General features: G+C 43.4%; 1 long non-coding RNA gene across 1 annotated transcript; it reads right to left on the reverse strand.

Annotated features, from left to right (window-relative positions):
• Positions 1 to 9,665: 9,665 nt before the first annotated feature.
• Positions 9,666 to 10,125, reverse strand: LOC102077750 (uncharacterized). The gene is made up of 3 exons (XR_267862.4): positions 10,063 to 10,125; positions 9,880 to 9,978; positions 9,666 to 9,809 (listed from the first exon to the last, which is right to left on the reverse strand). It is a non-coding gene; the product is annotated as an uncharacterized LOC102077750 (long non-coding RNA).
• Between the last annotated feature and the right edge of the window lie 1,863 nt (positions 10,126 to 11,988).

The following is an 11,988-nucleotide window of genomic DNA, read 5'->3' on the forward strand; positions in this document are numbered from 1 at the left end:
CGTGATACTATGAGGCCGTGGCGCCACGGCGAATTTGATGACTCGCCATGAAATCGTATTGCCTCTCATTCTGTCATACATGCTCCGACCTGGACCAAAGAGCACACGTATGATAAGGCTCCACCCCTGAACATATTTCAACTGCCATATTTAACACCAGGGACAGCGCCACCTAGTGGGAAGAGGAAATGTCATGTTTTACTCTTTAGGGTACAGTATTGTGATCCGTGATATCTGAAGCCTCAAATTTATCCAGGAAAGCCTTAAGCAGTTGGTCTTGGGTTACAGTGAAAACTGTGAGTTTTCGCGGAAGAGTGTGACCCCAGCAGCATGGCGAACATTGATGTCTCGCCATGAAGAAACAAATTAGTATAACTCAATGAAATCCAGTCTGATCAGTACCAGACTTTAAAGGCATGATGTCAGACCCGACCTGAACAGATTGATGTGCCCATTGACAGGAATACGTAGAGCGCCACCTAGTGGGAACAGGAAATGTCATGGCTTTCATTTTCTTTTACTGATTTTCACAGTTTCATCGTGGCGACCTCAAAAGCGGTGAATATCACCATCAGTCCCTCATCATGCTTCAGTGAGAAAATTGTGACTTTAAACTGAACGGTGCACCCTGGTGGCAACGCGGTTCACCATGACAATTGAAGTGAGTTTTGAGAGACTTGGGAAGTTTGAAAAGTCTTGAAATTTGGCACACACCTCCAATGTGATGAGTGGTTTCTTGTTATTTTACCATTTTCATTGAATAGCCCAAAATGGCTCCACAGCGCCCCCTACAAAATTTCAAAACAACAGCCCCTGCTCTGTGTTTTATCTATGAGTCTGAAACCTGGTAAGCTTATGGAAGATATCAAGATGTACAAAAAAGTCTCTTGGAGCAATATCCCAAATCCAACAGGAAGTCAGCCATTTTGAAATTAATGTGTAATTTTGGCGACAATTTCACTTCTTTTCAGGCACCGTCCTTTGACGAACTCCTCCAAAGGATTTCATCATATTGACCCAATCTCCAGTGTGTGGAATCTAAAGACCTTTGTGATGTTAAATTGCGAAGCTTTTTACGTTCAGGGAAACGGGGTGGTCATGGCGGTACATGGAGTTTCAATCACTCGCCAAAAAGCAGTAATCTGCTGTCAGTCAAAAACACAATGTCCAATCTCTCCCAAAGGTCGCAAGCGTGATGAGACTCGAGCTCGGAAATGTTAGTTGTGCCATTTGTCAGTAATGGTTAGAGCGCCACCTAGTGGGACGACTATAATCATGATTGAATGAGATGAAATTTGAGCTGGTGGTTAAATGCATGAATTACATCAATGTGTCATCAGATCGGACGTGCTGGTTGTAGGTGTTGGGCTTGGCTCGACGTGCTGGGGTGCGAGGGCCCTCATAACGCTGCTTGCAGCTTTAATTATTATTATTATTATTATTCAGGCAAAACAAGGGCCTTTTTGAGGGCTTTAACATGCTCAAAAACTCATGAAATTTTGCACACATGCCAGGTCTGGTGAAAAATTTTGTATTTTAATGGTCTTACATATGAGCACTGGGAAATGGCTCTAGAGCGCCACCTATGCCTTGTTAAATGCAGCCCTACGAACACATCGTTTGAGCTACATGTATGAAAACTGGCACACATGTGTATCATGCTAAGACGAACAAAAAAGTCATTAGGACCATTGACGCAAACCCAACAGGAAGTCCGCCATTTTGGATTGAAGGTCACATTTTGGCTCCAATTTTGCCATTTCCATGTCTCGAACTTTTTCGAACTCCTCCTTGGGATTTGGTTGTATAAGCTTCATCTTTGGTCAGTGTACACTACACACCTGGGCCATGTTAAATTGCGGAGCTTTTGAGTTTTTGTGATACTGTGAGGCTGTGGCGCCATGGCGAATTTCGATGACTCGCCATGAAAATCTTATTGCCTCTCATTCTGTCATACATGGTCCGACCTGGACCAAAGAGCACACGTATGATAAGGCTCCACCCCTAAACATATTTCAATTGCCATATTTAACAACAGGGACAGCGCCACCTAGTGGGAACAGGAAATGTCATGTTTTACACTTTGGTGTACAGTAATGTGATGGGTGACATCTGAAGTCTCAAATTTCTCCAGGAAAGCCTTAAGGAGTTGGTCCTTGGTTACAGTGAAAACTGTGAGTTTTCGTCAGAGGGTGTGACCCCTGCAGCATGGCGAACATTGATGTCTCGCCATGAAGAAACAAATTAGTATAACTCAATGAAATCCAGTCTGATCAGTACCAGACTTTACAGACATGATGTCAGAACCGCCCTGAACAGATTGATGCGCCCATTGTCAGGAATACATAGAGCGCCACCTAGTGGCAACAGGAAATGTCATGTCTTTCATTTTGTTGTACTGATTTTCACAGGTTCATTGTGGCCACCTCAAAAGCGGTAAATATCACTGTTTCCTGCAGTATATTGCAAGTAAACCTGACAAGTTTGGGATCAAGTTTTGGGTGGCCTGCGACCTAAAATCCAAGTACATTTGCAATGTCCTCCCATATCTTGGCAAGGACCCCAATCGTCCCAGTGGGGAGAGACTGTCTGAAAATGTAGTGATGAGGCTGATGGAACCATTCCTAGACAAGGGCAGAAATGTTACCACGGACAATTTCTTCATATCGCTTTCACTTGCGCAAAAACTTCTTAGACGGAAAACCACCATCCCCGGCACAGTCAGCAAGATTCGCCGGGAAATTCCTCAATCCGCTAGATACACAAATCGCAATGAATTCACCACTCAGGTAGGCTGCAGGTCTTTTGTGGTTCTATGTTTATGTGTTTCATTGTGTGTAAAAGTGCTATGGAAATAACAATTTATCTTATTTCTTAGGTGTTTTCAACCTCTGCTGCCACGCTGACGGCGTATGCGGCCAAACGGAAGAAGACAGTCTATATTCTTAGCAGCATGCACAGCGTGGTTCAGACTGATAACACCACCAAAAGGAAGCCAAACACTGTCACCCTTTACAACACCACAAAGTGTGGCGTGGATGTGATGGACCAGATGGTGCGGGAGTACACGGTCCTATAACATGATTGACATGGCAGCACTGAATGCACATGTGCTGTATCAAGCATGCACCGGGACGCAGGAAAGACGGGTGGACTTCCTGGTGGAGTTTGCAAGAGAGTTGACTAACTCTCATATGGCTGGGAAGAAGGCAAGAAAAGAACAGTTGCTTCGGACACAACCCTCCACACCTAGCCCTGGAAAAAGAGCCACGTGTCAGGTCAAACACAAATGCAAGAACAATCATGCCACTGTGCGATGTGTTCACTGCTACAGATACACATGTGGTAAATGCAGACTACAGATACCATGGCAGTGCCAGGATTGTGAGTGATTGAAATGTACTCACTCACTTTTTATTATTATCTGTAAATATGTGTACAAATGGTTGTTTTTGTAGAAATACTTTTTGGGTTTTTTGTACTGTTTTTATCACTAAATCTTTTGGAGATTTATTTTCCTGGATGATTGAGAATGCATCAAGACAAACACAAAATGAAGTTCACAGCTTTTAGCAGTTCCCCCTCCCCACACACAAACAAAGAGGCAGTTTGCAGTTAGAAATTCGCAATCATTCACACACCCCCACTCCCCTCCACAATTGTCAGGTAACGACCCAATTTACATATGAATTGATGCTAACAGACTAGCCAAGTTAGCTTCCACTTGGCTGACAGAGGGTTAGAAAAGCCTGGGACTTCTAGTGTTAAACTGAACGGCGCACCCTCGTGGCAACGCGGTTCACCATGAACAATGAAGTTGCTTTTGAGGGGATTGGGAAGTTTAAAATGTCTTGAAATTTGATGCACACCTCCAATGTGATGAGCGCTTTCTTGTTATTTTACCATTTTAATTGAATATTGCAAAATGGCTCCACAGCGCCCCCTACAAAATTTCAAAACAACAGCCCCTGCTCTGTGTTTTATCTATGAGTCTGAAACCTGGTAAGCTTATGGGAGATATCGAGATGTACAAAAAAGTCTCTTGGAGCAATATCCCAAATCCAACAGGAAGTCAGCCATTTTAAAATTAATGTGTAATTTTGGCGACATTTTCACCTCTTTTCAGGCACCGTACTTTGACGAACTCCTCCAAGGGATTTCATCATATTGCCACAAACTCAAGCGCGTGGAATCTAAAGACCTTTGTGATGTTAAATTGCGAAGCTTTTTACGTTCAGGGAAACGGGGTGGTCGTGGCGGCACGTGGAGTTTCAATCACTCTCCAAAAAGCAGTAATCTGCTGTCACTCAAAAACACAATGTCCAATCTCTCCCAAAGGTCGCAAGCATGATGAGACTCGAGCTCGGAAATGTTTGTTATGCCATTGGTCAGTAATGGTTAGAGCGCCACCTAGTGCGATGACTGTAATAACGGTTGAATGAGATGAAATTTTAGCTGTTGGTTAAATGCATGAATTCCATCAATGTGACATCAGATCAGAAGCGCTGGTTTTAGGTGTTGGGCTTGGCTCGACGCGATGGGGTGCGAGGGCCCTCATATCGCTGCTTGCAGCTTTAATTAGGGCCCGAGCACCGAGAGTGCGAAGGCCCTATTGTATCTGCTCTGTTTCTTCTTCTTCTTCTTATTATTATTATTATTATTATTCAGGCAAAACAAGGGCCTTTTTGAGGGCCTAAACATGCTCAAAAACTCATGAAATTTTGCACACATGCCAGGTCTGGTGAAGAATTTTGTATTTTAATGGTTTTACACATGAGCACTTCGAAATGGCTCTAGAGCGCCACCTATGTCTTGTTAAATGCAGCCCTACGAACACATGTTTGAGCTACATGTATGAAATCTGGCACACATGTGTATCAAGCCAAGACGAACAAAAAAGTCAGTGGGACCATTGACGCAAACCCAACAGGAAGTCCGCCATTTTGGATTGAAGGTGACATTTTGGCTCCAATTTTGCCATTTCCATGTCTCGAACTTTTTCGAACTCCTCCTTGGGATTTGGTTGTATAAGCTTCATCTTTGGTCAGTGTACACTACACACCTGGGCCATGTTAAATTGCGGAGCTTTTGAGTTTTCGTGATACTGTGAGGCCGTGGCGCCATGGCGAATTTCGATGACTCGCCATGAAAATCTTATTGCCTCTCATTCTGTCATACATGGTCCGACCTGGACCAAAGAGCACACATATGATAAGGCTCCACCCCTAAACATATTTCAATTGCCATATTTAACAACAGGGACAGCGCCACCTAGTGGGAACAGGAAATGTCATGTTTTACACTTTGGTGTACAGTAATGTGATGGGTGACATCTGAAGTCTCAAATTTCTCCAGGAAAGCCTTAAGGAGTTGGTCCTTGGTTACAGTGAAAACTGTGAGTTTTCGTCAGAGGGTGTGACCCCTGCAGCATGGCGAACATTGATGTCTCGCCATGAAGAAACAAATTAGTATAACTCAATGAAATCCAGTCTGATCAGTACCAGACTTTAAAGGCATGATGTCAGACCCGCCCTGAACAGATTGATGCGCCCATTGTCTGGAATACATAGAGTGCCACTTAGTGGCAACAGGAAATGTCATGTCTTTCATTTTGTTGTACTGATTTTCACAGGTTTATCGTGGCCACCTCAAAAGCGGTGAATATCACGATCAGTCCCTCGTGATGCTTCAGTGAGAAAATTGTGACTTTAAACTGAACAGCGCACCCTGGTGGCAACGCAGTTCACCATGAAAGATGAAGCGGATTTTGAAGGGCTTGGACAGTTTAAAATGTCTTGAAATTTGGCGCACACCTCCAACGTGATGAGCGATTTCTTGTTATTTTACCATATTCCTTTAATAGCGCAAAATGGCTCCACAGCGCCCCCTACAAAATTTCAAAACAACAGCCCCTGCTCTGTGTTTTATGTATGAGTCTGAAACCTGGTACGCTTATGGAAGATATCAAGATGTACAAAAAAGTCTCTTGGAGCAATATCCCAAATCCAACAGGAAGTCAGCCATTTTGAAATTAATTTGTAATTTCTGCGACATTTTCCCCTCTTTTCAAGCCTCATTCTTTGACGAACTCCTCCAAGGGATTTCATCATATTGACCCAATCTCCAGTGTGTGTAATCCAAAGACCTTTGTGATGTTAAATTGCGAAGCTTTTTACGTTCAGGGAAATGGGGTGGTCATGGCGGCACGTGGAGTTTCAATCACTCACCAAAAACCTGTAATCTGCTCTCACTCAAAAACACAATGTCCAATCTCTCCCAAAGGTCGCAGGCGTGATTAGACTTGACCTCGGAAATGTTTGTTATGCCATTTGTCAGTAATGGTTAGAGCGCCACCTAGTGGGACGACTATAATCATGATTGAATAAGATGAAATGTTAGCTGGTTGTTAAATGCATGAAGTCCATCAATGTGACATCAGATGGGACGTGCTGGTTTTAGGTGTTGGGCGTGGCTCGACGTGCTGGGGTGCGAGGGCCCTTGTATCGCTGCTTGCAGCTTTAATTATTATTATTATTACGGCAAATGAATCGGCATTTTGAGGGCCTAAACATGCTCAAAAACTCATGAAATTTTGCACACGTGTCAGGTCTGGTGAAAATTTACATATTTTAATGTCCTCATAAATATCAAGGGAAAATTGGCTCAGTAGCGCCACCTAGAAAAATGAAAAACGCGAGCCCCCGATGTGGATATGACCTACATGTATGAAACTCGGAACACATATCTAACGTTAGGAGACGCACAAAAAAGTCTGTTATGGCCATGTCCTAAACCCAACAGGAAGTCCGCCATTTCGATGTGATTGTGACATTTTGACCCTAATTTTGCCATTTCCATGCCTCGAACTTTTGCGAACTCCTCCTTGGGATTTGGTCGTATAAGCTTCATATTTGGTCAATGTCAACTACACACCTGGGCCATGTTAAATTGCGGAGCTTTTGAGTTTTTGCTATACGGTGAGGCCGTGGCACCATGGCGAATTTCGGTGACTCGCCATGAAAATCTTATTGCCTCTCATTCCGTCATACATTCTCTGACCTGGACCAAAGAGCACACATATGATAAGGCTCCACCCCTGAACATATTCCAACTGCCATATTTGACACCAGGGACAGCGCCACCTAGTGGGAACAGGAAATGTCATGTTTTACACTCTGGGGTACAGTATTGTTATCGGTGACATCTGCAGCCTCAAATTTCTACAGGAAAGCCTTAAGGAGTTGGTCTTGGGTTACAGTGAAAACTGTGACTTTTCACTAAAGGGTGTGACCCCAGCAGCATGGCAAAATTTGATGTCTCGCGATGAAGAAACAAATTAGTATAACTCAATGAAATCCAGACTGATCAGAACCAGACTTAACAGGCATGATGTCAGACCCACCCTGAACAGATTGATGTGCCCATTGTCAGGAATACACAGAGCGCCACCTAGTGGCAACAGGAAATGTCATGGATTTCATTTTGTTGTACTGATTTTCACAGGTTCATTGTGGCCACCTCAAAAGCGGTAAATATCACCATCAGTCCCTCATGATGCTTCAGTGAGAAAATTGTGACTTTAAACTGAACGGCGCACCCTGGTGGCAATGCAGTTCACCATGACAGATGAAATGGCTTTTGAGGGGCTTGGAAAGTTTGAAAAGTCTTGGAATTTGGCGCACACCTCCAATGTGATGAGGGCTTTCTTGTTATGTGATCACTTTCATTGAATAGCGCAAAATGGCTCCACAGCGCCCCCTACAAAATTTCAAAACAACAGCCCCTGCTCTGTGTTTTATGTATGAGTCTGAAACCTGGTAAGCTTATGGAAGATATCAAGATGTACAAAAAAGTCTCTTGGAGCAATATCCCAAATCCAACAGGAAGTCAGCCATATTGAAATTAATGTGTAATTTTGGCGACATTTCCCCTCTTTTCAGGCACCTTTCTTTGACAAACTCCTCCAAGGGATTTCATCAGATTTACACGATCTCCAGTGCGTGGAATCCAAAGACCTTTGTGATGTTAAATTGCTAAGCTTTTTACGTTCAGGGAAACGGGGTGGTCGTGTCGGCACGTGGAGTTTCAATCACTCGCCAAAAAGCAGTAATCTGCTGTCACTCAAAAACAGAATGTCCAATCTCTCCCAAAGGTCTCAAGCGTGATGAGACTCGAGCTCGGAAATGTTTGTTATGCCATTTGTCAGTTAGTGCGCCACCTAGTGGGACGACTATAATCATGACTGAATGAGATGAAATGTTAGCTGGTGGTTAAATGCATGAATTCCATCAATCTGACATCAGATCGGTTTTAGGTGTTGGGCGTGGCTCGACACGCCAGAGTGCGAGGGCCCTCATAACGCTGCTTGCAGATTTAATTAACAGCTGCATTTTCAAACACGTTTCACTTTGATTCACTACAGATTCAGAAGACAGAAAGAAGTTGATGAGGAAACAACAGTTCAGTTCAGTTCTCTCCTGAGTGATGAACATGGCAGCACTGCTGAGGAGCAGGAAGTGGGGATCAGACTGAGTGGAGAGTTTTAGGACAGACAGTTTGAGAACATCTCCCCTTCCTAAAAATAATCTCTCTGAGTATCTGCTGTGTTTGTGGAAACACTCCAACACACACTGCTGCACATATGAACATAGAAAAGTGTGTGAAACAGAGCTGACCTTAAACATGATGGAGAATTTATTCACAAACACTGAGTCACAACATTTACACACACATTAGCTGTGTCCAAATTCATGGTCTGCATCCTCCTGAGGATGTATTTGTAGGCCGATTACGTCACAGCGATGCGCCGAAGGCTGTCCAAATTCGTAGACTCCTCCGAATGCAGCCGACAAATGCGTCCTCCTTTTCCCCGAATTTGAAGGATGGGTCGGGTGTGTGCTTTGTGGCCCACCATATCCCAGAATTCATAGCGCGGCCCAGCCAAACTCCAGTTTCCGGCAATGGCGGCCGCTACCAAGTTTTAAAATTACTTTTATTAATCTTTCTGGGTCACAAAATAAACTTTTAACATATTTTCAGGCGAGAATGTAGCTGTGTAAACTTCAAATATCTGCTCGGTTTATCAAGATATCGCATATTTGGAAAAGTGCTTCGACGTTTTCGGAGACGTCTGTTACCCACCAGCTCGATAGCTAGCCGAGAGCTCGAGGGTCACTGAAGCCGCCGAGAACGGCACAACTCCCGGCACATCATTTTCAGATCACTGCGGACTTTCACTACTCAGGTTAAACGTAATATATAAGTCACTTAGACAACCTAAAAATGATATTGTTTGGCTTTTTTTCAGTGTTTTATTTGTTCGTGAGTAAATCGGTTTGGCTGAGATTAAAGATATTAGATTAGATAAAATAAAACTTTATTAATCCCTCGGGTGGGTTCCTCCTTGGTTTTCACACAGCTGAATAAACGTCAAACAGAAAGCTGATTAAACAGAAGTGTGAGATGGTCGAGAATTTACGCCAGTGTCCTGTTATATTTTAGATAGCAAGGAGCAGACGGCCGAGTTTATTAAACTCCACCGAGACAGCGGTGATGCTAATCAGAAGGCTAGACCGTCCAATTTCCCCAGCCGTTTACTTCCGGCCTACCCGACCTTCTGAGGACCCGGCCCACGTAGACCGCGAAGGCCGGGTCCTCAGGAGGATGCAGCCCATGAATTTGGACACAACAATTACCTCTCTGCAGGACGACACACGCCTGATTTAAAGTCAGGAACAACGCCTTTAGATCGGTCACTCTGTAAGGACACAGAGCTGGGTGGAGGTCCAGGTTTGAGTCTCTGATGGATCCTGAAAAAAGTCATGAATCTTCAGTAACATTCTCATCACATATCAGCGGATATTACTGGTGTTAGCTTACCTTTTCTCAGCCGACTGTTTTTGCTCAAATTTCTTAATGACATCTTTGACTGAGTTACTTTCATAGGACACAGAGCTGAGTGGAGGTCCAGGTGGGTTCCTGTGAATAATGATGGAGCAGTGATGTGAGTGTTGAGCTGTGACATGGAGAAGAGTCATGGACAGTTAGAGATGGTCATCTCACCTCTGAGCTTTGGTCTGGCTCTCATGTTCCCCACACAGAGTGCTTTTAGAGGGAGGGACTCCCTCCGCTCTGTCCTCACACTGATCCATGCTGCTCAATTCACATCAGCTCACACACACTTTCTACCTTCACCTGCAGAGGAAACACAAATCATTCATGTGCACATCAACTGAAATCCTCATTTCCATCACGTGTGCTGTCCAAATATCAGCTGCTTCTTTCCTGCTTCATCTCAGTGTCAGCTGAATGCAGTCAGACAGCAGCAGAGGAAGCTGCCATCAGCTGCTCTACTATCAGTCCACTAGATGGAGCCGTGAAGCACACACGATGCATTCACTGACACACTTTGAGTTTGAGAGAACTGCACACAGATTCACTGTTTTGGAAACTAGAAAAACGTTCTTGTCATAAACTGGTTGTGTAATGCAGGCAGGATAGGACCCAAATGCAGACTCATAGGCGGGACGTTAACTTCATAAAACACAGCTTTATTTGCTGAATGGAAAAAGTAATACTAAACTAAACTCGCAGAGAAACTCACAAAGAATAACACAGCCTTTAGAAACAAGGATGAACACAACAGTGGACAGAAGCAAACAGAGGGCTTAAACACACAGGACATAAACACAGACAAGGGGGAATATAAGACACTGAAAACAGCATAACTAAGTCTGTAAATGAACCAGAACATAAACCATAATACAAAATATCACCAAAACACAAGAAACTCACAGTGCTGAGTAAAAAGCACCCAGAACCATCACAGTGCTCTTCACTGTTTGAGTGCAGACTCCACATTAAGCTATGACAGCATCGTCCCTGCTGCTGCTGTCAGACCTTTTATTCACTCACTGCTTCCAGATGTTTCTACTGAAGGTTTTACTCATCAATGAGAGTTAAAAACACTTACATGGTGACTATCAATAAAATGAGTGTGCTTCACTTTCAGGGCTGCAATGATTCATTTAGTAAGTTGAGTGACTTGATAATAAAAATATTTGTTTGATGCTTTGCATTGAGGCCCATTGTTGAATTTGCAGGGACACAATAACCTCAGATCAAATGTGCAAACCACTACAGTATAGAGTCTTGTTAGGAATAATAAACAAATAATAATAATAATAATAATAATAAAGTCAACTTAAGTGATTGTTTTCGACTGAACATCACATATTATGCATCAAAGAGTAAAATCAGGTTAAGTGCATAATCAGTATATGGAGGAGCTCCTTATCCTTCTCTTTACTGCTCATCTCTGACAAAGTTCACACAGTTAGCTTCTTTCAGCCTGCTAGCTATGCTAACAAGTCTACTACACACACTTGACTCGGTCACATGACAGACAGCAGAGGTAGCGGCTGCTCTGCTAGCTGCTCTGCTAGCTAAGCTAACTCATGTTGAAGGTCAGAGTAAAGAAATGAGGTGATGCTGCTGGGAGTTACATCACAGACTAGCAGAATTTAGTTATTCAGCATTATATTTAATCATTATTATCTGCTCCTGTCACCTCTGTTTACCTCTGACAACAAGAACAGCTAGCCAACAGTTTATTAGCTTTAGTGACATCATGAACAGGCATCAGCTCGGTCACCTATACTGTTCTTTAGTGCTGCAGCAGCAGCAACACCAGTTAATATGAAACCTCTTTTTCTCTCTGAAACACAGTGACAGCAGACTGAGTCAAAGACAGAAACTTTATTTAAACACCAAATATTCACCGGCTTTACTTCCTGATCCAGGATTCAAAGAGGATGTTTCACTTACTCAGCTTCTTCTCATGAACGTCTTCACCCTGCAGCTCAGCTGTCTGGACCAGGTCTGCCTAGAAACAGAGAAAATCCTCTGCTTCTCCTCCGTAAACAGTCATCTGTGACTGCAGGCTGAAGTCACATTAAAAACTTCACACCAGCAAAGAGTCTGAAGCTC

The sequence above is a fragment of the Oreochromis niloticus genome, unplaced genomic scaffold (assembly GCF_001858045.2).
Source record: "Oreochromis niloticus isolate F11D_XX unplaced genomic scaffold, O_niloticus_UMD_NMBU tig00000658_pilon, whole genome shotgun sequence".
Classification (NCBI taxonomy): domain Eukaryota; kingdom Metazoa; phylum Chordata; class Actinopteri; order Cichliformes; family Cichlidae; genus Oreochromis; species Oreochromis niloticus.